This window comes from Trachypithecus francoisi, unplaced genomic scaffold (assembly GCF_009764315.1).
Source record: "Trachypithecus francoisi isolate TF-2019V2 unplaced genomic scaffold, Tfra_2.0 Lachesis_group0, whole genome shotgun sequence".
Lineage (NCBI taxonomy): Eukaryota > Metazoa > Chordata > Mammalia > Primates > Cercopithecidae > Trachypithecus > Trachypithecus francoisi.
In genome coordinates, this window is record NW_022681453.1 from 123475046 (window position 1) to 123500731 (window position 25686).

General features: G+C 37.7%; 1 long non-coding RNA gene across 1 annotated transcript in view; it reads right to left on the reverse strand.

The window, feature by feature from the left end:
- LOC117077215 overlaps positions 1-25686 on the reverse strand; it is a 39628-nt gene that overhangs the window by 826 nt on the left and 13116 nt on the right. The gene's annotated exons all lie outside the window — the stretch shown is intronic.

Consider the following 25686-nt stretch of genomic DNA (forward strand, 5'->3'; position numbering starts at 1 on the left):
CAAGATCTGTTGATAGTGAACAAAAGACAAATTTCCCATTGATGTAAGGTGAAACAAACATACATTTCATCCATCCACCAGCATCTCACGAATCTTCTAAAAGTGCTACTTCCAACATGTTATCTTTCTGTCCCCAAAGGGGAGAGCCTTAGTTTAGAATCTTAGAATAAAGTCTAAATTCCTTATCTTGAAATTTAAGACTTTCCATAGTATAGTCCCAAATTCTCTTTCTCAAAACTACCTTTAAAAATAATTCTGATAAAGGAAGACATTTATGAGGCCGACAAACATATATATATATATATTTTAAAAAGCTCATCATCACTGGTCGTTAGAGAAATGCAAATCAAAACCACAATGAGATACCATCTCATGCCAGTTAGAATGGCAATCATTAAAAAGTCAGGAAACAATAGATGCTTGAGAAAATGTAGAGAAGTAGGAATGCTTTTACACTGTTGGTGGGAATGTAAATTAGTTCAACTAGTGTGGAAGACAGTGTGGCGATACCTCAAGGATCTAGAACCAGAAATACCATTTGATCCAGCAATCCCATTACTGGGTATATATCCAAAGGATTATAAATCGTTCTACTATAAAGACACATGCACACATATGTTTATTGTAGCACTGTTCACAATAGCAAATACTTGGAACCAACCCAACTGCCAATCAATGATAAACTTGATAAAGAAAATATGGCACATACACACCATGGAATACTATGCAGCCATAAAAAAGGATGTGTTCATGTTCTTTGCAGGGACATGGATAAAGCTGGAAACCATCATTCTCAACAAACTAACACAGGAACAGAAAACAAAACACTGCATGTTCTCATTCATAAGTGGGAGTTGAACAATGGGAACACATGGACGCAGGGAGGGGAACATCATACACCAGGGCCTGTCACGGGGTGGAGGGCTAGGGGAGCGATAGCATTAGGAGAAATACCTAACGTAGATAATGGGTTGATGGGTGCAGCAAACCACCATGGTACGTGTATACCTATGTAACAAACCTGCATGTTCTGTACATGTATCCCAGAACTTAAAGTATAATAAATAATAATAATAATTCTGATTGCAGGAGTCTTGTGAGTTTCTGTTACACAACTCAGAAGAAGATTTAAAAATAATTTTATATAATTCAATCCTGATCAGAGCAGGGCTTTCTTATCCCACTATCTTTCTAAAGTGTTCCACCTTCTATTCTAACATAGGGAGATGTATGAGGGTGTGAGTTAGAGAAATCAGTGAATGCATTTCACGTTCAGGTGGAACACTGTCTGTGTGGGATGGATCTGCAGGTGGGAAGGGCTGGGCAGACACATAAGTACAGGTAAGCTAAGCAATTGACTTTGGTCTATGGGCTGACCATGTGCTGTGTTGGCCTCACTAAAGGCTATGTCTCTCTTGCAAGAACTTTCATTTCTTCATTTCACTCTAGCCTGTCATTAGCAGCCCAGTTTTTCTTCCCTCAGCTTCTGGTTACTTTTTCACTCATCCCTGTGAGTTGAGAAACCACGGACCTGTATTTGTAACCATCATGGCTCCTCAGTGGACAACTGCAGACTCCCATCTAGCTCTGACACAGTTCAAGCTGGAGGAAATAAGAGTTTCCTGTGGGGTATAAGCAAAAGGAGGAACCCACAAAAATAGCCATGAAATAGTTATTGCCATTAAGTTACTTCATGTTTCCTAAATTTTACAAGTAACTGATTCATTCTTCATCAAATGTTTCACTGTTTCCTTGGTATTTTAGTCTGCTTTGGAGTCTAAGCTACATTTCTAAGACTCTTATCTTTTCCATTGCCTTATTTCATTATCTTCATTCCCATTCCATTTCAAACTTCAGGCCCTATGGCCATGTCCTAAATACTTTTATCATTACAATTGTTCTCTACCAATATATTAGGTTAGTGCAAAAATAATAGCGGTTTTTGCCATTAAAAGTAATGGCAACAAATGGTAATATTAAGTACAACCACCCTGACACAATGCCATAAAGTAAATGTTCAACCCTGCTTCATCCCAAAGTCTACCTTCTTCATATTTATACCTGGACTGCTGGATTTATATTCAATCACTGCTAGAGAATAATCACACAACCACTGAGATTGATACCATTAAAAATTCATGGCTTCAAACTGTAACTGTCCAGAAATCCTGCAGTTCTTCTCCAGGAAAATCTCTTTCCTGTTGTCCACAGTGACTATTTTTATACTTCTCCACCTTCCTCAAACCTCTGAACCAGATGCTGCTCACTTCATTCTCAACAAATGACCTAACCTGCCGTTAATAAAGAAAATAGAAACCTGCTGTGTGTAATTACCTCAATTCCTCCACCAAACCCATAACCTCATCTGTTTCTGAATATTTACCCATATTCTAACCTCCTTCCCTTGCTATAAATGCAAAAATTAACATATGTCCTCACAATGTATTATTCCCTTTTTCTTTTTCTTTTTTTTTTTTTTTGAGACAGAGTCTCGCTCTGTCGCCTAGGCTGGAGTGCAGTGGTGCGATCTCAGCTCACTGCAAGCTCTGCCTCCCGGGTTCACGCCATTCTCCTGCCTCAGCCTCCCGAGTAGCTGGGACTACAGGCGCCCGCCACCACGCCCAGCTAATTTTTTGTATTTTTTAGTAGAGACGGGGTTTCACCGAGTTAGCCAGGATGATCTCCATCTCCTGACCTCGTGATCCGCCTGTCTCGGCCTCCCAAAGTGCTGACATTACAGGCTTGAGCCACTGTACCTGGCCTATTCTCTTTTTCATATATTATTTTGGAGAGATAAACAAGAGTTTCTGCTGGATAATATTGGTGGCTGCCTCCACATTGACTGACAAGAAGCTGCCTGAGATTAGTGGCTCCTCATTCTCCAATGGGAGGAGATTCTATTATTTTCAGCTTTGTACAATGTGTCCAGGTTCTATCACACCAGGGATTTGATATCCATGATAGCAGGTAGCTAGCTGCGAGATATGTGTCTGTGACTCCTTGAGTAGTTGGTGTGCAAATCTAGACTGCATATTATTTGCTCTCTCCATTTAGTACAAAGGATAATAACAGGAGAGTTAGAACCCCTTCCCAAGAGCATCGCTCTACTGTGGGTCCAACTGTGCCCAGGAATAAGGCATATACAGATCTAATGCATTTCAGCATATAGTCTCTTCTTTAGTCATTGTGCAAGAATAAGTAGGGTCACCTTGCTCCAGGGATAGAGGTTTACTCACACCATCCATACTGTTAAGTGTTTCCCCAATCATTCGTATCTGACAGCCTCTCCTAGGGAGTAAAGGTATCACTACAAGAGGCAGGAACTAACATCTGTGACCTTCACCTCAGTTTTAAGATGTTTTTCCAGTGGTGTGGTGGGTCTCACTCTATCTTACCTCTTCAGGACTGCTGACATCATGTAAGAGAGAGTTCCAGGTCACTGGCAATGGGAAAATCCCTAAGATGGAGCTAGGTGCTCTGCTCATTCTGACATCAAGATTTACCACCCCAATATGCAGGGTTTTTATTTTGTTTTGTTTTGTTTTGAAATAGAATCTTGCTCTGTCACCCAGCCTGGAGTGCAGTGGTGCTATCATGGCTCACTGCAGCTTGACCTCCCAGGCCCAAGCAATCCTCCTGCCTCTGCCTCCCTAGTAGCTGGGACTATGGACGCACGCCATCGCACCTAGCTAGCTTTTGTATTTTTTGTAGTGATGGAGTTTTGCCATGCTGCCAGGCTGGTCTTTAACTCCTGGGCTCAAGTGATCCTCCCACCTCAGCTCCTCAAAATGCTGTGAGTACAGGCCTGAGCCTGTAATATGCAGTTTTGATACACTGTACCCAGCAACATGCAATTCTAATAAACACCAAAGTGACATGAATCATAAAAATCACAGCTCAAACCATATCATAATCACAAAAGGAGCCCAAAGTGTTAATAAAAGAGAATACCAGATGTTGAAAAGTGATAACAGCCCTTCCTAGCAGAACAAATGGAAGGACAACCAAGGCCATGATAGGCTAACCAAAGACTTCAATGGTTCTGACACAATTTTGTTTAAAAATCTCACTTTTTAACCATCCTCAGAATAAGAAATTGAATGCATTAATTATTTCCTGGCACCCCATCAGCACTGATTCATTAAGATGGGTGGCTGGCACCCACTTTGACTCTGCCTGTACGTATGAGGTAGCAGGTGATTCCAGAGAGACTTTCCATGGGACAGCAGGCAGAAGCTAACTGCATGGTGGTCCAAGAGCCTAAGAAGTGGACTCCACCTGGGTTTGTTTTTTTTTTTTTTTTTTTTAACATACCCAATGCACTCGATAATAAATTACTAGTATCCATCTTCCACTGGCTTACAGCATGTGATTTCTTCACATTTCTACAATATTTTGCTCGAAATTCACTATCATTTGGATTTTGGTTTACTTTTATTCATCTGTTTTTTTCCTTGATTTCACATTTTTCTCACGTGAGCTGCGAATACAACTGGACTTCAAACCAGAGCATTTGATCTCTCCTTGTGCTTAACTTTCCAGGAAGATGTTGCAATTGCCCCTAAACAATAATCAAAAGGCACTTCTCTCTCTTCCTCTGAAAAATCACAGCTCCCGGATGGGGAAGTGAGTGGAGATGTTACATCTCTCACATCCTTACTTTAGTTTCGAGAGTGAGAAGAGATGAAAGAAGATGAAAACAGACTTCAAAACACACAGAAAACTCCTGTATTTACAAAGGGGAAAAAATGATGGCATTCAAAACACTACAGAGCAATGTAAGCAGTATCTCCAACTCCCAAACAAATAAAAGAACCTTTCACAAAAGAAATCTTATGTGACCCGAGACAGTAAACCTCTGTACAGTTCAGCAGTTGGTTTTATAGCTAAAAGAGTCAGGGTTTGCCTCGACATACCCACGGTTCTGGAACATGAAACTTTTCAATACCCATCATGTTCAAATTATTGCCACCCCATAATTTCCTCAATCCCGTTCCACTGAAATGGAATGTGTTATGCAATCTGAATTTCCATCATAGCAGCCATTTTAAATCAAGAGGGGCAGAAAATTACCTATACAGTCTGTTATGAACTTCCTAAACTTAAGTAAGAGATTTCAATCCCATGCAAGTAGAAATCAGTGGTGAATTTATGATATGAGTTTTGTCTTTTAATTAAGAACTTAAAAAAGAGGTGACAAAGCTTTTTTGAATGCTTTGAAAAGAGGCAAAATAGATATATTGGAGAGAGCTTCTGAGTTGGAGAGTGGAGTACAGGCAACCTCACGAGGAGCTGGGACCTAGGAATCAGCATTTACTCTAACTTGTAGTGAACATCAGGGAAGGGTAGGTGGTGGAGAAGGACAGATTCGGCAGGTGGAATTTCATGTCTAGAGACACGCGGTGTCTTTCGGCACAACTGGTGATTATCATCATCAGAGAGCAACTGGGTGGGGTAAAGTCTCTGTAGGTGGAGGGTGCACTGCAATGGGGTATCTGGGATGCTGGTCAACAACAGGAAAGACTGGCAACAAGGAAAGAACCTCAACTCCTGGACTCTTGTGTAGTTTAATAACTGGAGGAGAATGGAAGGAGCAAGGCAGCATTTCAATACAAATGACAACAATTGCTAACTAACAATAACAGATTTGCCAAAACACTGGGAAAGATTGAGTTTTTTACTTCATAGAGGAAACTGCTACTCGAGCTACATAGTCTTCCCAAATTCTCTCAGCTAGTGGGTCCAGAGCCAGATTTATCAAAAAGCAGATCTACTTAGATCCAGAACTCATAACCACCATGCTGCATTTTACTGAGCTAGAAAGAGCCCAGGTTCAGGGAACTCGGGAAATGAACCACAGGGTTGTGACCCACATGTAAGTACATAACAGTTCCTAATTTTAAAACAGTTTTCATAATTTTAAAAGTAAGGAAACATAACTAAAAAGTCTACAGCATTCTAGAATTTACATAGCACTTTCACTTGGGTGGTCTCCAAATCAAGAGAGAAACCTAGATAATGATGCTCAGTGTCCAAAGACCTAACAGAATCAGCAAGGTTCTGTCTAGGATGACTTGAACATTAAGCCAGCCTTTAAAAAACATCTATGAGAATACATAGGAGAAAGTTTTAAGACCTTGGATTAGGCAAAGGGATTTTAGATATGACAACAAAAGCATGAGCCCTAAAATAAAAAATTGTTAAATAAGGCTTTTAACACTGTTAAGAGAATAAAACAGCAAGCATATTTAAGTAATTTATTTTCAAATCACATATCTGACAAATGACTTGTATCCAGATCTCAGAATTCAACATTTTCAAAAATCTCCCAATTTTTAAAATGGTCAAAGATTTTTTTTAAATGCTTCACCAGAGAAGATATGCAAATGGAAAATAACCTTAGTGTCATTAGTCATTAGGACAATGAAAAAATTAAAACCATAATACAATACGACATACATCTATTTAAATAGTTGAAATTGATAGAACTAACCGTCATAAGTCTGGCAATGAGGCAGAGCAACTGGAACTCTCACACATTGCTGGTGGGAATGTAAAATGGCACAGCCACTTTGGAAAACAGTTTGGCTGTTTCTTCTAAAATTAAACATACATTTACCATATGACCCGCAATCCCACTCCTATTTATACAAGAGAAATAACTTATGTTTAGCAAAATAGCTAATGTTTTCAAGTGCTTTATTCATAACTGCTAAATGTTGAAACAACCAAAATGTCCCCCAATTAGTGAAACAGTTGCACATACGTTCAGTGTAACATTGCTCAGCAACAAAAAGGAACTACTGATATGTATGACAACATGATGATCTCGAATGCATTATGCTAAGTGCAAGAAACCCCATTCAAAGACTACATACTCTATGACTTCATTTATATGACATTCTGGAAAAGGCAAGAACTACCAGGCAGAGAACAGATCAGTGGTTCCCAGGGATTGAAGTGGAGGAGGGGCCAATTACAAAAAGGCAGCATGAGAAATTGGTATGTGTGTGTGAAGAAACTCTTTAGTAGCTTGATTGTGGTAGTGAGCACAGGACTCCATGTATTAGCAAAATATATACCACTACACACCGCCCCAGAAAAGTTTACTGTAAATTAAAGAATAAAAAATTATAAACATTAAAAACTGATTTTATATATATATAATTTTTACTTTTGCTGAATAAATTCTGTATGTGTGTATGTGTGTGCGAGAAAGAGAAAAAGAGAGTAAAGAGAAAGAGATTTTGCCAAAAAATAATGGTTCTTTTATGAAAGTATGGGAAGTACGGGCTGACCCCTCATGCAGTGTTTTACACAGAGTATTCAATATGCATTTGTTAAGTCAAAATGAATAAAAGAATAACAAAGTATATTAGTTATTTCAAATTAATTTCATTTACAAAATATAAATACCAAAATTAAACAATTAATGATATTTATAACTGTCTCAGTAATGATTCACATTGAGATCTTTGAACTTATATCACTCACAACACACAAAACTTGCAAAGTTACATAAAAGCAACAAAGCCAACTCAATTAATGTATTAGCATATTTAAAACTCAGGGTGCCAATGATAATTTTGGTTGTCACTTTAAGTTATAAAGTAGCAATTTAAAAATCGTAATAATGAAAAAGAAGACTAAGACTTATACATATTATGTATGATTATGATTTTCTGCACATATCAAAATTCATCTTTATTGTAATTGATGAATATAAAATATATAAAATTGCTTTAGAACGATGTGGATACAAAGAAAATATATCAAAGGAATAATATTTCATATGCTGAATGCATTTTATATTTTATTTTTAATCCAAATTTTTGTAGAATTATTCAATGCTACTTTAAAAATTAAAGTAGCTTGTAAAGAATGAAAATTACAGTCATTATCATGATTTGTTTTAAAAACAGATCATTACAGCTTAAATAAGTTTCATGTGAAAGGACTCAACAATAATTCAAAAGGCAAAAGAAAGTATTGAGGAAACAACCTTAGTGTGATATTAGCAGATATATTTCACTTCTGAATATAGATAAATGTCAAATGAAATTATCTTTTGAAACTCTTATGAATTTATTTTAATTTATAAAATAGCTACAGCTGTTAGTATGAAAGTCTAATAGTGTTTATTGACATGCACTGAATTGGGTAAAAAAGATACAAGGAAATGAAAAGTGTACACATGCAACAGAATTTTAGGATGGTGTATATGCCCAAGCTCACGGTGTATATGCTTTTAATAGAAAGCAAGAATCGGCCGGGCGCGGTGGCTCAAGCCTGTAATCCCAGCACTTTGGGAGGCCGAGACGGGTGGATCACGAGGTCAGGAGATCGAGACCATCCTGACTAATACGGTGAAACCCTGTCTCTACTTAAAAATACAAAAAAAAAAAAAAAAAACTAGCCGGGCGACCAGGCGGGCGCCTGTAGTCCCAGCTACTCGGGAGGCTGAGGCAGGAGAATGGCGTAAACCCGGGAGGCGGAGCTTGCAGTGAGCTGAGATCCGGCCACTGCACTCCAGCCTGGGTGGCAGAGCGAGACTCCGTCTCAAAAAAAAAAAAAAAAAGAAAAAGAAAGCAAGAATCTGGTTAATAATGAAGCCCCTCCCTAATCTTAAGAAAGTGCAGCAGAAAATAAAATTAAAGAAAAAAATTAACTCACTTTACAATTGTGTATTTTAGACATTTCGATTCCAGTTTTAATTTTTCCTTGCAACATGAAGCTTTATTTTCAAGATAGCTAGTGCAACCTCACATATTAATACTTGTGTTGTTATCTCTTTTGATAGAGACTTGACAAATATTCCTAATTGAACAGTGGAACAACAAGGATATGGAAATTACATCCAGCAACTTTTTTTGGTCCAGAATGACTAGTTCAGAGTTTGCCTATGAGTCAGTAATGTATTTTATGGTGATTACTAATATTTTCTTAGGAGTTCGATAAATATTTGGACAAAAAAACAGACAAAAGTTATATTAATTTATCTAAAGTATAGAACTAAATAAAATATTTGGAGAAAATGTTAACTTGTGTCGCACATCCAAGATGATGATGATAAAGTATTTGTAATGGATTGTTAGTGGTGCCACAATACAGACACAATTCTCCTCCTAAAAAACCTCATCTAACAAGATTTATATTTCCTCTTACCTTTTTCTATAAAAGTGGTTGATGGTCATGTATCTAGATGGTGACAAGTAAAGATACTGACTATGAAAAATCACAGATTATATTCAGCACCTAGCACAGTGACTGGCCCACACTAATATTCAATGAAAGTTTATCGGACTGATGGGAAATGTGAATAAATTCTATGTAAAAAGAATAAAATTATGGTCTTAGGACATTATGCTAGAGTCAGTTTTAAGTAAAATTGATATTTTATTTTTGGAGGATTAGGAATATTCTCATACACTATATGCATGAGCAAAAATGTATACAGATTTTCTGATGGAAATTTACTAACTTTTTTTAAAGTCTTAAAATGTATATATGCATTGATCTAAACATTCTTAGTTCTAGGAATTTATCCGAAGGAAAGTATTTGGAATTTGCACAAAAATGACTATGTTTTTAATAACAGCAAAGACTGGAAACCTTCTTCTAAATATATAATAATAAGTCATTGGTTAAATAAATTATGGCAGACTCACATAGTGAAATATCTTTGAACTCATTAAAAATGATGCTTTTTATGGAAACATGTTGTATACATTAAGTAAAAATGTAGTTTAAATTGGAATGCATACTGTTATCTCATATCTTGTGCAAATATATGTATGTGCATGTATACACAGAAAAGTGGTACATACCAAGTTGTTAATTATTGTTATCTATAGATGGAGGATTTTAATTTTCTTTTTTTCCCATCTGAATTTTATAATTTTTAAACAGTAGACCTTATTTATTGCTATTGAAGTATGAAAATACAAGAAAGTAAAAAACTGATGCTTGAAACAAAAGAGCAACAAGACCACTCACCACCACAAAAATGACTAGCTTACCCCTCTTCTGGCTAAGCTGAGTGATTGGTACTTCTTTACCAACACAACTCTACCTATGCTATAATCCTCCCACCTGCTAGACAAAATAAATAAAGAAATACAATCATCAGCTGTCTCTGTTTCTCTCTCTCTCTCTCTCTTTTTTTTTTAATCCCAAGGACTTTAAAACAGTCTTGGTTTCTTGATAGCATTTGATCTAGAATGAGTTTCTGCTTTGCAATCCATCCTCAGAACCATCGGCACAAACCCAAGCCCATAAGAAGCTCCTCTCAACACCCCCTTACTGAGGTGCTTTCACAATGACACTTAAATGCACTCTCAGATCCTGCTGCACCAAGAAAAATAAACCCCTTTGTGACTTTGAGTTTTTGTGGTGGTCTTTGGTTGTTTCTTGTGATGATGATGGTGATGATGGTGGTGATAATGATACTGATGACGTTAGTACTGGTGGTGGTTGTGATGATAGTGAGGCTGGTGATGATGGTAGTGATGATAGTGGTGATAGTGATGATAGTGCACAGGTGTTTTTAAAACTAGTAGTATTTGGACCCCAAGAAACCGAAGAAAAATGTTCTCTTTCACAGAGTACAACAACACTGTAGTAAGTCCTATGACTTCCAGCACAGGAGAGGCAATCTAGTGAAGTAGAAAGAAACTCTACTAAGAGTCAGGAGTTATAGGTTCTAGTTCTGGTTCTGCCATTAGTTTACTTTGTTACCTGGAGCTAAACCTCTCAGGACCTCATTTAATTCATCTGCAAAATGAAGATTTCTGGATTGATTTCTAAAGTAACTTTTCATATTGTGCAGCTTTTTGTCTCTGTTCTAAGTTATCAAGTCAGAGACTCAGACTAGATGATCTATAGTCTAACTGAACTACCTGCTTTTGTAATTAAAGTTTTTATTGACATATAGCCACATTTATTTACACATTACCTATGGCTGCTCTCACATTACAATGGCAGATCAGAGTGGTTATAATAGGAACTATATAGCCTACAAGGCCTAAAATATGTATTATCTGACCCTTCACAGAAAAATTTTGGTACATTAACATGCCCCTGGCTCTAGGGGTATGTTAACAAGAGTCTAGTATGTTGACGATACATCTTATTAGCAGAAGGTCTGCTTAACAAGGTAGGGATTTCCATCCATCCTTAAGGTTCACTAGTGTGTCCTTAGCACCTATGTCAGTGCCTGGTTTCTAGCATATGCTGAATACATACTTGTTAAATGAATGAGTGTGTTAGAATGAATGACTAAATGAATTATAGCCTCTGGAAGGCTGAAATGTTTATTCTTTAGTATTCTTCCTGTCTTGGCAACGTTTCTATTTGCTGTGGAATTTAAAACATATCCAGATAGAGGGAAGTTTATATACAACACCCATTTTCAGTGTTGTCATATAGTATGTCCAAGTGTATATAGTTCCAACTACATAACAGTTCTTAGTCTGAAGTGAATTCTAGTATGATTTTCAAATACAGTAGCAGCATACAATATCTCATCCCCCTCAGGAGACAAGTGTGGATTAACAAAAGTAGACTCTGAGATTTCTGGAAAACACTTCTTCCTCGGTTCTGAGGACAACAGAATCAAGTAAAAGTGGAAAAGAATCACCATATATTATAATCTTAGTACCAGTATTTATTGTTTTCAGATTTCTAAAAATAAGGTTTGTTGATTTTTTATATATGTAAAGTTCTAGGGTATATGTGCACAACGTGCAGGTTTGTTACATATGTATACATGTGCCATGTTGGTGTGCTGCACCCATTAACTCGTCATTTACATTAGGTGTATCTCCTAATGCTATCCCTCCCCCTTAACCCCTCCCCACAATAGGCCCTGGTGTGTGATGTTCCCCTTCCTGTGTCCAAGTGATCTCATTGTTCTCATTGTTCAATTCCCACCTATGAGTGAGAACACGCGGTATTTGGTTTTCTGTTCTTGCACTAGTTTGCTGAGAATGATGGTTTCCAGCTGCTTCCATGTCCCTACAAAGGACACGAACTCATCCTTTTTTATGGCTGCATAGTATTCTATGGTGTATATGTGCCACATTTTCTTAATCCAGTCTGTCACTGATGGACATTTGGGTTGATTCCAAGTCTTTGCTATTGTGAATAGTGCCACAATAAACATATGTGTGCATGTGTCTTTATAGCAGCATGATTTATAATTCTTTGGGTATATCCCCAGTAATGGGATGGCTGGGTCATATGGTATTTCTAGTTCTAGATCCTTGAGGAATCGCCACACTGTTTTCCACAATGGTTGAACTAGTTTACAGTCCCACCAACAGTGTAAAAGTGTTCCTATTTCTCCACATCCTTTCCAGTACCTGTTGTTTCCTGACTTTTTAATGATTGCCATTCTAACTGGTGTGAGATGGTATCTCATTGTGGTTTTGATTTGCATTTCTCTGATGGCCAGTGATGATGAGCATTTTTTCACGTGTCTGTTGGCTGTATGAATGTCTTCTTTTGAGAAGTGTCTGTTCATATCCTATGCCCACTTTTGGATGAGATTGTTTGTTTTTCTCTTGTAAATTTGTTTGAGTTCTTCATAGGTTCTGGATTGTTGATTTTTCTTTTGTTTGATGTAGTCTCATTGAACCAACATCACCAGTAATGTACCCAAAGTCAAAAAGAGGTGTATGTAGCTTGTATCTTCTGTTTTTCTATATACTGGAACATTCAGTAAATTTCTCTCTCACTTTTAAAAATAGAGATGGGAATCTCACTTTGTTGACCAGGCTGGTCTTTAACTCCTGACCTCAAGCAGTCCTCCCATCTTGGCCTCCCAATGTTCTGGGATTACACGGGTAAGCCATTGCACCTGGCCAAGTAAACTTTTCTTTAAGAAGTGTATTCTTGGGGGCCGGGCGCGGTGGCTCAAGCCTGTAATCCCAGCACTTTGGGAGGCCGAGACAGGCGGATCACGAGGTCAGGAGATCGAGACCATCCTGGCTAACACAGTGAAACCCCATCTCTACTAAAAAATACAAAAAAAAAAACTAGCCGGGCGAGGTGGCGGGCACCTGTAGTCTCAGCTACTCAGGAGGCTGAGGCAGGAGAATGGCATGAACCCGGGAGGCAGAGCTTCCAGTGAGCCGAGATCGCACCACTGCACTCCAGCCTGGGCGACAGAGTGAGACTCCGTCTCAAAAAAAAAAAAAAAAAAAAGAAGTGTATTCTCATTTTTTTATTTGATAAATAAAAATGTATCCATCATGTTGCATATAGAGGTTTCTGTTTCACTTATTTACTTTACATGTCATCAAAGATGATAGCAATGATAAATAGCTACTGAATAAAGAGTGTAGTCTTTGGAATTACAGACCTGGTTCTGATTTCCAGCTCCACAAACTTACTAACTCTGTTGCTCTAGGCAAGTTATTTAATTTCACCATGCCTCAGTTCCTCACTTTTAAATTGTGAATTATAAAATATTTTTTATATACTAGTTCAGAGCAATAAATAAGAGAATATATTTAAAGAACCTAACACTATTCCCTGCACATAGTCTGTTCTTAAAAATGGTAGCAATTATTATATCTACTTTGATTATATCATATATCCAAATGATATGTATATTATTATATATTACATAATTGTGTTTTATAGCATATCTATGAGAACACCAATTGCAAAAGAGAAGAAAAAATGCTTTAAAGTATTATCTTACTTGAGTCATTTTTACTTTAGAGTTTAATTTTAATCTTTTGTCAGGTCAGCGACACCCAAAACACTTTTCTAATTATGAGTCTATTTTTTCTTTGAAAAGGAAGTCTGTTACATTGGTTCACCAGTATTCTTCCCTATAATACCAGAGAGATTTGCTGTTTCTGTCTCTCAAAGAGGTCATAAAGGGTCAGCATTGCTTCAGGAACTTTACTAAATAAAGGCGCTCATTCACAACTGGGCATGCAGTGGATGCTACTAACATGCATATAAGAGGACACAGCAAATATTCATTGATTGCTCTTATCATTAAATGGCATAGAAAAGTTATTTTATTTCATTAAAAAGCACACTGTAAAGTTCTGAGAGTTTACAGAGTCCTTATTCGGAAGATAATTATCTTTACCAGTATAAAAATCACCAGCATCATCTTGAAATTCAAATTTATTTAAAATTTTAATTCCAAAATTCTCTGATTGCCATATATATATATATATATATACACATATATAATTGTACTAAGAGCAATGGAAGACATAAAGATGAACAATGTAAACCTCTGAAAGACTAGTTTTCTTTTCCTATTTCTACTTCCTGTTTAATACTGAATTTGGCTTGGTTGGCCACAAATTGCATAGAGTTTGGATATGGTTTTATATTTATGTTTTAAATGTCTTTAAACAGTCTTATGTGTGTCTTGAAACTATCCCAAAACATTTGGCGATATTAGATTATTGATTTGAGTTTCTTTGAAGACCTTGAGACTTAGTCTGAAAAATTTTTAAACTCCTCTGTGATATCAGGACTTATACTCAATATTTCTGTTCCTAAATTAATGACATTCTTTCTAACCCATTCTATATTGACAGTGTTGTTAAGGAGAATTATAGTAAAAGGCAAAGCAAAAAAAAATGAGTGTATAAAAACTTTGAGAATATTACAGAATCACAGAAATTTTAGGAAAGCAGATGATACATATCGAGTTTTTCAGATACCTAAAATTTACCTTGAATTCTGGAAGAAACTCCAGATTTCTTCCTTCCCATACCATCCTGCCCCCACCAGTAAATTTTGGACCTAAGAAAATATTAGTAGTGATCAAGACACTATGACCCATAACTAATAGAATTTAAACTTTTCTTATTTGGAGAGAAGATATTTAAATCATCTAATTTCAAGTAGCTTGTTCCTCTAGAATTTGTATTTTGGACCCACCTTGTTTTGATTCTCTCTTCTCAAATTTGTTTAGATGAGTCTGAGTCTACTTTTCTTCTCAGAAGAAGCCCCATCTTTGAAAGATGCTTACAACGGTACTTTGGACCTAGGGAAGAAACATTCCCATGCTCCCTTGAAGATATTTTCCTTGGAATTTTCACCTTGACTTCTCTCACCATCAGAGTAGCAAAATCGAGAGTACTGAACTTAGGATATAGGCTTTGGAGAAAATATGCAGAAGTAGGGAACACTTTTGTAGGCGTTAGGACAGAAGAAGAAAATCTTCTCTACAAAGATATGAATTCTTCACAACCCCTATCATCATTGTGACTCACTTGCCTTTGCTTTCTATGCATGCATCTATTTGGGCACCTAGTGATGTGGTAAAACTATGGTAACTATGGTATGTGGCTGGTCAAGCGTTTCAGGATTTGACTCCTAGACACTTCTCTCAATCTTTTCTATTCCAGAGACATTAAGTAACATACTGCTGAATAGGCTCAATTAGATTTAATTTGCTCATTTTGGATGGTTGTACTTTATATTAGCTTTCTCCAGAGAAATAGAAAGAATAGAAGGTTATGCATGAGTGTGCATGTGTGTATGTGTGTGTGCATGGGTATCAGAGAGAGATTTATTTTTTAATTGACTCAAGTGATTGTGGGGGCTGGTTAAAAGTGAAATCTGCAGAGTGGGCTGGCAAGCTAAAGAATAAGGGAAGAGTTGATTTTCAACTCAAGTCAGAAGGCAGTCTGAAGGCAGAATATCCTTCTCCCCTGGAAAAAGAAAAATTGAGTCTTTTTTCCCCTGTCTTAAAATCTTCAACTTATTAGATGAGGTCAAGCAATATTCCAGAAGGTAACTGCTTTACTCAATGTCTACTAATTTAAAAGTTAATCTCATCTAAAAAATAACCTTCACAGAAACATCTAGACTGATTTTGACCAAATATCTGTGTACTATGGTCTAGCCAAGTTGACAATAAAATTAACCATCACAATCTTCTATACATTAGCTTCATTAAACTAAAGATTTGAAATGTACAGTTGACCTTTTCTAAAATGAAGATTCATAGAGAAGTCCTTTGTTTTCATATAACCTGATAAATGTTGGACAGCCTTAATATGGATGTCCTATTCCACAGAAACATGTATTCAATAACAATGAAAGAAAATCACTGAGAAAACATTTACTAATATCGCTGGTAAAGGGAAACATTACATTCAGAACACACAGCAACAGTTTTAAATATAATCTCTCAACCCTTTTTCATCTCACACAATACAATAGCCACCCACAGTGTCTGGTTTTTAGGTTCCAGGTTCAGGTATTTAAAAGCCTCAAAAGCTCTTAAAACTCAGCTTTCATTGGCTTTTCCCCCCACCCTTTTTCGTTTTTCCATCGCTTTACTTCTCCAGAAGCAATCTTTGCTCCCCTAGTTAGGTCTTTAGCATTTATAATTTGTCCTTTTTGCCTTTTCCAGTCTCCTGCTTCACCCATTACCTGGGCCAGCATATGAAAAGTTTGGGAAACCAGCTGGTACATACAGAAAAGGCAGGGAAATGGTAGTAGGTTTTTAACACTCACACATTAACTTTTTCAAAACCTATTTTTAACAGGATTTTTTAAAATTTCCCTGGGATTATTGTTACTTTTGGGAGTGGGATTTTTCCACAGGTGCATATCTTTCAAATTGTACCAAAAGCAACCCAACCCATCACTCTTTCATCTACCATTCACTTCTATTCACAGTCTATGCAACAGCGAAAATATAGAACTTCTTGCAGTTCCCCAATACATCATGCATTTTCTAATTCCTACATTTTGACATGCTATTTCTTAGGTCTTACGTATCCCTTCTCTCTCAGTTTGCTTTCATGACTATTCACACAAAATTTAACCTCTAGCTCAAATATCATTCTCTGAAGTCTTCACCAGCCAAGTTTCTTTCTCCTCTCTGGTTCCACTTTGCTATACATACACCAAAAATAATGCTTTTCATATTACATTGGAACTGTTGTTTCATGAGTCCATTCTAATCAAACAGAATTACTTAAGGACTAAAACCTTACTTTGTACATCTCTGCATCCACAATTTCACTAATCGAGACTTTTAGCTACAAGAGATAGAAATCAAATTCTAGTTTAGGCATAAAAGGAAAACTACTAGTTTACTAACTAATACATTCTGGATTATGTAAACTTAGATTAGTAACTCCAAAGGAAAGCAAATCTTTTTTTCCCAAATGTCCCACAGATTAATTCCCCTATAAGTTATAGGCACGTCTGTGAATTTATGTCAAGTACTACGATTAGCCCAGCCTAAGTCAAATATCTGTCACCAAGAGCTCAGGAGACGTTGGCATCACAATTATTACCCCAACGGGACAAAAAGTGAGGAAAGGGTGTGCTGATACTAAGAGAAAGAAGAAAGATGGCAACATGATGGGCAGCTGAAGACCAGGGCAACTACAGTTTGCTACTCTGGAACTTAGCACAACTTGTGATACTTATAGGTGCTCAAAAAATATAAAATAATAAACAAACAGTAGTTGTTCTTCTTTGTTCTATAATGCTCTTAGGATCTAACAACAACTTTACCAGCATATTGTATTTCTGAAGACAATTATCAACAATAGTTCACCTCAAATTTCATAGCATTAAATTCTGATACTTTATAAACAAACTTTTCCCCAAATATTTCCAACCTATGACTTTGGAAATGCAATGGTAACATCATGCAAAAAAATTGAGAAAGTTTACAAGTAATCAAAAATTCTCATCAAGGTTTAAACACATACACATATACCCACATAATTTATATATTTGTATTTATGCCCACAAATATATGCACATTAATATTTATGCACACACATATATATACACACATAACAAATGATCATTCTCATATCAGAGAAATATATCCTAATATAGAGTCACCAAACCATAAAATTGATAAAATCTGTTTTGCAATCAGCCCTACAACTACATACTAAAACTGTTCTAAAACTGTAAGTTTAAAGGATAAGATCCCTCCTGTTTGGGTTAGTTTAGGCACTGTTTAGTCTAAAGAGAAAGAACTAAGCAAGATGAAGACAAAAGAACAATTAAGTAGTGGATAAGAGAGTAAAGGTAAGCTTTCAGGACCCTTTTTCCACATGTCATATTTAGATCAGTCTTGCTTTATTGAGGGAGGTTGTCTTTGGCATCAAGTTACAAAAACATCTTTAAAGATGCAATTTTTATGCTTTAAAAATTATGATTGTTGTTTACTTTGTTTTTTTAAAATAAGCCATTAGCATTAAAATATATTTTCTTTTTAAATAAAAATGCAGGATTGACCCAAAATCATACAAATAGAATCATAATCCCTCTCAATAACATTTTAGAGTCTTTTGTTCTCTTTTCATTACCTCTTATCCTTGCAGCTATTCTCGGCAGCATCAGAAATCCAGAAATAGTGCCGAGCAGATATTTTGTCCAAACTTGTCAAAAATAGGCAACAGACACAGTTATATACAAGTAAAGTCATTACTGAGTCTGCAGGAGCCAAATGAACTATACAAGGTGTTAATTAATTTTGCACTTCTAACATTTCAATCATCATTTCCTTGGAAGTGGACACCCACAGGAAGGAAAGAAATGTAGCCACATGTAGCTATTATGTACAAAAAATATTCCTAATATACAACTGCAAACCTTTTCTTGGATAACATTTATATTTTCTATTAGCATCTGGCTCCTTTTTCAATAAAGTTCAGTATTTGTGACAGCCTTTCTTTCAGAAATGTGAAGGCTTCCTTGCCGCGAGCATTTCAAATGTTCAGAAATACCAACTGTGATTCAAATGATTTATAAGGTCATCACCCAAGAAAAACCATGTACACTGAATTTTCTAGCTGCCAAACAGAGGGAAAATATAAAGAGAGATGTGTGTGCTTGTGTGTGTGCGTGTGTGTGTTTGGGGAGGTAACTTCTAGAATGGATGGTGAGACAAAGCAGTAATAAATAACAGAAGTGAAATGTAGAGTGTAAAAAAATAGACCTTAGTTCCTAGATACTTCTTTAGCCTTCCACAGTCGCCAGCATACTGCCTTACACAGAGTAGGTCCTCAATAATAATTTGTTTAGGGTACAAGTAAAGAGAAACTGGTTCTCTATGTAAAGTAAAATATCCATAACTAAAGACCCCCTTTAAAAAAGGACAACTTAATCTACTGTATTCTTCATAATAAAACCAACTGACCTTTGCTTAGTGCTCACTATCAACTAGACAGTAGGAAAGGTACTTTCCATGATTGATCTGATTCGAACTTTAAAGTAATTCTATGTGGCATTTATTATTACTATGCTAATTTACAGATGAAGGAAGACAAGCACAAAGCTCAGAGGAGCCCACAGCTGCTGTGTTTTCCTCTTGGAATCGTTTTCCCCTAGCTCTAAACATGACTGTTTCCTTCTTCTCCATGTCCTAGCCTAAATTCCACCTCCTCTCAGCCTTTGCTCATCACCCTTGCCCCACAGAGTTACACTACATCTCACTTTCCTCACAGCACTTTCCCAACACATTACCATCACTTTTAAATTAATTCATTTATTTTTCAGTTATTCAAGACCTAGCTCGCTCATTAGTATAGTCATTCCATGAGAATGGTGCATAACAACAAGAAAAGTACTAAACATATTTTTATAGGAATTAATGTTTCAACTATCACAGGGCAAGAATGAAGAGGGAACTCTAACACACATATTTGACTCCAGATCTCAGTAGTTGAATACCTAGCAGTGTTCCTTACGAATTTGTTCATTCGTTCATTTTTTTTATTGAGCACTTACTATGTTCCAATCACTCTTCGCAGCAAAGGGAAAGCAGTGGTAAACAAGTTAAACAAAACAAAAATCTTGGACTTATGGTATCATGGAGATAAAAGACAATGAATAGTTATGGAGCAACAAGTGTTATAACTAGGAGAACGCACGAGAGGCAGGAGACTGAACATGCAGACAGGGAGTGAACAAGAGAGGTTTTGCAGAGAAAATGATGTCTACCAAATAAGTGAAAAGTTTGTGGAAGTCTGGTAGTTGAAGGCTCAGGAAGAAGCTTCATGGAAGAGGGAATAATAGAAAACGTTTTCAAGGAGGCGGAATAACATGGACTGGGCCTTGGAAGTTGGCAAGGAGAGGAATGGAAGGAAGTGAAGGGCCAGATCAGGAAGGGTGCTGTAAATGAATCACAGAGTTAGGAATTTAGGTTAAGAAAAATTTGGGGAGAAATTCTGGGACGTGTCCAAGATGGCCAAATAGGAACAGCTCCAGCCTCCAGCTCCCAGCATGAGCGACACAGAAGACGGGTGATTTCTGCATTTTCAACTGAGGTACAGGGTTCATCTCACTGGGTCTTGTCAGATGGATGGAGCCGGCCACAGGTGCAGACCGACCAGTGAGAGCCAAAGCAGGGCGAGGCATCACCTCACCTGGGAAGCACAAGGGGGAAGGGAATTCCTTTTTCTAGCCAAAGGAAATTGAGACACACAACACCTGGAAAATCAGGTAACGCCCACCCTAATACTGCACTTTACCAGGGGTCTTAGCAAACAGCACACCAGGAGATTATATCCCACACCTGACCCAGAGGGTCCCACGCCCACGGAGCCTCCCTCATTGCCAGCACAGCAGTCTGAGATCTAACTGCAAGGTGGCAGCCAGGCTGGGGGAGGGGTGCCTGCCATTGCTGAAGCTTAAGTAGGTAAACAAAGCCGCCTGGAAGCTCGAATTGGGTGGAGCCCACCACAGCTCAAGGAGGCTGGCCAGCCTCTGTAGACTCCTCCTCTGGGGACAGGTCATACCTAAACAAAAAGCAGCAGAAACCTTCCGAGAGGTAAATGCCCCCATCTGACAGCTTTGAAGAGAGTAGTGGATCTCCCAGCATGGAGGTTGAGATCTGAGAATGGACAAATTGCCTGCTCAGGTGTGTCCCTGACACCTGAGTAGCCTAACTGGGAGACATCCCCCACTAGGGGCAGACTGACACCTGACACCTCACACGGCGTGGTACAGCCCTGAGACAAAGCTTCCAGAGCAAGAATCAGACAGCAACACTCGCTGTTCAGCAATATTCTATCTTCTGAGCCTCTGCTGCTGATACTCAGGCAAACAGGGTCTGGAGTGGACCTCAAGCAAACTCCAACAGACCTGCAGCTGAGGGCCCTGATTGTTAGAAGGAAAACTAACAAACAGAAAGGACACCCACACCAAAACCCCATCAGTACCTCACCATCATCAAAGACTAAAGGCAGATAAAATCACAAAGATGGAGAAAAAGCAGTGCAGAAAAGCTGCAAATTCAAAAACTCAGAGTGCATCACCCCCTCCAAAGGAACGCAGCGCATCGCTAGCAATGGACCAAAGCTGGATGGAGAATGAGTTTGACAAGAGAAGAAGACTTCAGTCAACCAAACTTCTCAGAGCTAAAGGAGGAATGACGTAATCAGTGCAAAGAAACTAAAAACCTTGAAAAAAAATTTGGCGAATGGCTAACTAGTATAATCAAAGTAGAGAAGCCCTTAAAAGAACAAATGTAAAAGAACAGAAATTATAACAAACTGTCTCTCAGACCACAATGCAATCAAACTAGAACTCAGGACTAAGAAACTCAATCAAAACCACTCAGCTACATGGAAACTGAACAACCTGCTCCTGAATGACTACTGGGTACATAACGAAATGAAGGCAGACATAAAGACCTTCTTTGAAGGCAATGAGAACAAAGATACAATGTACCAGAATCTCTGGGACACATTTAAAGCAGTGTGTAGAGGGAAATTTATAGCACTAAATGCCCACAAGAGAAAGCGGAAAAGATCTAAAATTGACACCCTAACATCACAATTGAAAGAACTAGAGAAGCAAGAGCAAACACATTCAAAAGCTAGCAGAAGGCAAGAAATAACTAAGATCAGAGCAGAACTGAAGGACACAGAGACACAAAACACCCTCCAAAACATCAATGAATTCAGGAGCTGTTTTTTTGAAAAGATCAACAAAATTGATAGACCACTAGCAAGACTAACAAAGGAGAAAAGAGAGAAGAATCAAATAGATGCAATAAAAAATGATAAAGGGGATATCACCACCGACCCCACAGAAATACAAACTACCATCAGAGAATACTATAAACACCACTATGCAAATAAACTAGAAAAACCTAGAAGAAATGGATAATTTCCTGGACACTTACACTCTCCCAAGACTAAACCAGGAAGAAGTTGAATCCCTGAATAGACCAATAGCAGGCTCTGAAATTGAGGCAATAATTAATAGCCTACCAATGAAAAAAAGTCCAGGACCAGATGGATTCACAGCCGAATTCTACCGGGGTACAAGGCAGAGTTGGTACCATTCCTTCTGAAATTATTTCAATCAATAGAAAACGAGGGAATCCTCCCTAACTCATTTTACGAGGCCAACATCATCCTGATACCAAAGCCTAACAAAGATACAACAAAAAAAGAGAATTTTAGACCAATATCCCTGATGAACATCAATGCAAAAATCCTCAATAAAATACTGGCAAACCGAATCCAGCAGCACTTCAAAAAGCTTATCCACCATGATCAAGTGGGCTACATCCCTGGGATGCGAGGCCGGTTCAACAAACACAAATCAATAAATGTAATCCAGGACATAAACAGAACCAAAGACAAAAACCACATGATTTTCTTAATAGATGCAGAAAAGGCCTTTGACAAAATTCAACAGCCCTTCATGCTAAAAACTCTCAATAAATTCGATATTGATAGAATGTATCCCAAAATAATAAGAGCTATTTATGACAAACCCACAGCCAATATCATACTGAATGGGCAAAAACTGGAAGCATTCCCTTTGGAAACCAGCACAAGACAGGGATGCCCTCTCTCACCACTCCTATTCAACAGAGTGTTGGAAGTTCTGGCTAGGGCAATCAGGCAAGAGAAAGAAATCAAGGGTATTCAGTTAGGAAAAGAAGAAGTCAAATTGTCCCTGTTTGCAGATGACATGATTGTATATTTAGAAAACCCCATTGTCTCAGCCCAAAATCTCCTTCAGCTGATAAGCAACTTCAGCAAAGTCTCAGGATACAAAATTAATGTGCAAAAATCACAAGCATTCTTATACACCAGTAACAGACAAACAGAGAGCCAAAACATGATTGAACTCCCATTCACAATTAGCTTCAAAGAGACTAAAATACCTAGGAATCCAGCTTACAAGGGATGTAAAGGACTTCTTCAAGCAAAACTACAAAACATTGCTCAGTGAAATAAAAGAGGACACAAACAAATGGAAGAACATACCATGCTCATGGATAGGAAGAATCAATACTGTGAAAATGACCATTCTGTCCAAGGTAATTTATAGATTCAATGCCATTCCCATTAAGCTACCAATGAGTTTCTTCATAGAATTGGAAAAAACTGCTTTAAAGTTCATGTAGAACCAAAAATGACCTCACATTGCCAAGACAATCCTAAGCCAAAAGAACAAAACTGGAAGCATCACACTACCTGACTTCAAACTATACTACAAGGCTACAGTAACCAAAAGAGCATGGTACTGCTACCAAAACAGAGATACACACCAATGGAACAGAACAGAGTCCTCAGAAATAATACCACACATCTACAGCCATCTGATCTTTGACAAACCTGACAAAAACAAGAAATAGGGAAAGGATTCCCTCTTTAATAAATGGTGCTGGGAAAATTGGCTAGCCATAAGTAGAAAGCTGAAACTGGATCCTTTCCTTACTCCTTATAGGAAAATTAATTCAAGATGGATTAGAGACTTAAATGTTAGACCTAATACCATAAAAACCCTAGAAGAAAACCTAGGTAATACCATTCAGGACATAGGCATGGGCAAGGACTTCATGTCTAAAACACCAAAAGCAACGGCAACAAAAGCCAAAATTGATAAATGGGATCTAGTTAAACTAAAGAGCTTCTGCACAGCAAAAGAAACTACCATCAGAGTGAACAGGCAACCTACAGAATGGGAGAAAATTTTTGCAATCTACTCATCTGACAAAGGGCTAATATCCAGAACCTATAAAGAACTCAATCAAATTTACAAGAAAAAAACAAACAACCCCATCAAAAAGTGGGCAAAGGATATGAACAGACATTTCTCAAAAGAAGACATTCATACAGCCAACAGACACATGAAAAAATGCTCATCATCACTCGCCATCAGAGAAATGCAAATCAAAACCACAACGAGATACCATCGCACACCAGTTAGAATGGCAATCATTAAATATCAGGAAACAGCAGGTACTGGAGAGGATGTGGAGAAATAGGAACACTTTTACACTGTTGGTGGGACTGTAAACTAGTTCAACCATTGTGGAAAACAGTGTGGCGATTCCTCAAGGATCTAGAACTAGAAATACCATTTGACCCAGCCATCCCATTACTGGTGATATACTCAAAGGATTATAAATCATGCTGCTATAAAGACACAAGCACACGTATGTTTATTGCAGCACTATTCACAATAGCAAAGAATTGGAATCAACCCAAATGTCCATCTGTGACAGACTGGATTAAGAAAATGTGGCACATATACACCATGGAATACTATGCAGCCATAAAAAAGGATGAGTTCTTGTCCTTTGTAGGGACATGGATGCTGCTGGAAACCATCATTCTCAGCAAACTAGTGCAAGAACAGAAAATCATATACCGCATGTTCTCACTCATAGGTGGGAATTGAACAATGAGATCACTTGTACACAGGAAGGGGAACATCACACACTGGGTCGTATTGCGGGGAGGGGGTAGGGGGAAGGGATAGCATTAGGAGATATACCTAATGTAAATGACGAGTTGATGGGTGCAGCACACCAACATGGCACGTGTATACATATGTAACAAACCTGCACGTTGTGCACATGTACCCTAGAACTTAAAGTATAATCATAAAAAAAAAAAAGAAAAAATTGAGACACTATCAAAAGGGAGTAAACTAATTGCTCTAGTTACTTTTTGGAGTAGAAAAAGGGAAGATGAAAGCAACAAGAACTATTGAAGTAGTCACCTATAAATGCGTAACAGCAAGAACAGAAAGCAATAACCACATTTGAGAGCTGTTATGGATACATTTTAAAAGGCGAATTCATAGGGCTGGATTGATTATATATAGAGGAAGTGAGAAGTAAAGGAAAGGGTGAAAGAAAACGTCCGGATTTATAGCTTGGGCAACCAGATGCCAACACTGAGACATGGAAAACAGGAGCCAGAGCTGTATAATGGTCAACAGCGAAATGGTGGTGTGGAAGGTGAAGGCAATGAGTGCAGGAGGTACATGGGGAGTTTGAGATTAGACTTTCAAATTGAGAGACCCAGGATGAAGTTTGATAGGGCCCTAGAGTTCAAGGATGAGTATTGAACAGCAGCTGTAGATTTTTCTTTTCATCAGGTGCTAATTGAAGCCATGCGAAGGATCAGCTGGCCTAAGGAAAACACACAGACTGAAGCCTGAGGAACAAGATTCAAGGGAGGCATGGAGAATTAGGAGCTTTAAAAAAGACTAAGAAGACCCATCTAGAGAACAGGAAAAAAGCTAGAAAGTGCCACAGGTGCCAAGAAGAGAGGATTTCAGAGTGAGGGGAGCCTAAAAGTCTCAAAGTGTTGTAAAGCATGTGTGGACTGAATGTGGACTGAACACTGACAGACATGAGGCAGAGGTGGGTCAAAGTCATTTATATTCTAGGACTGAATGGCC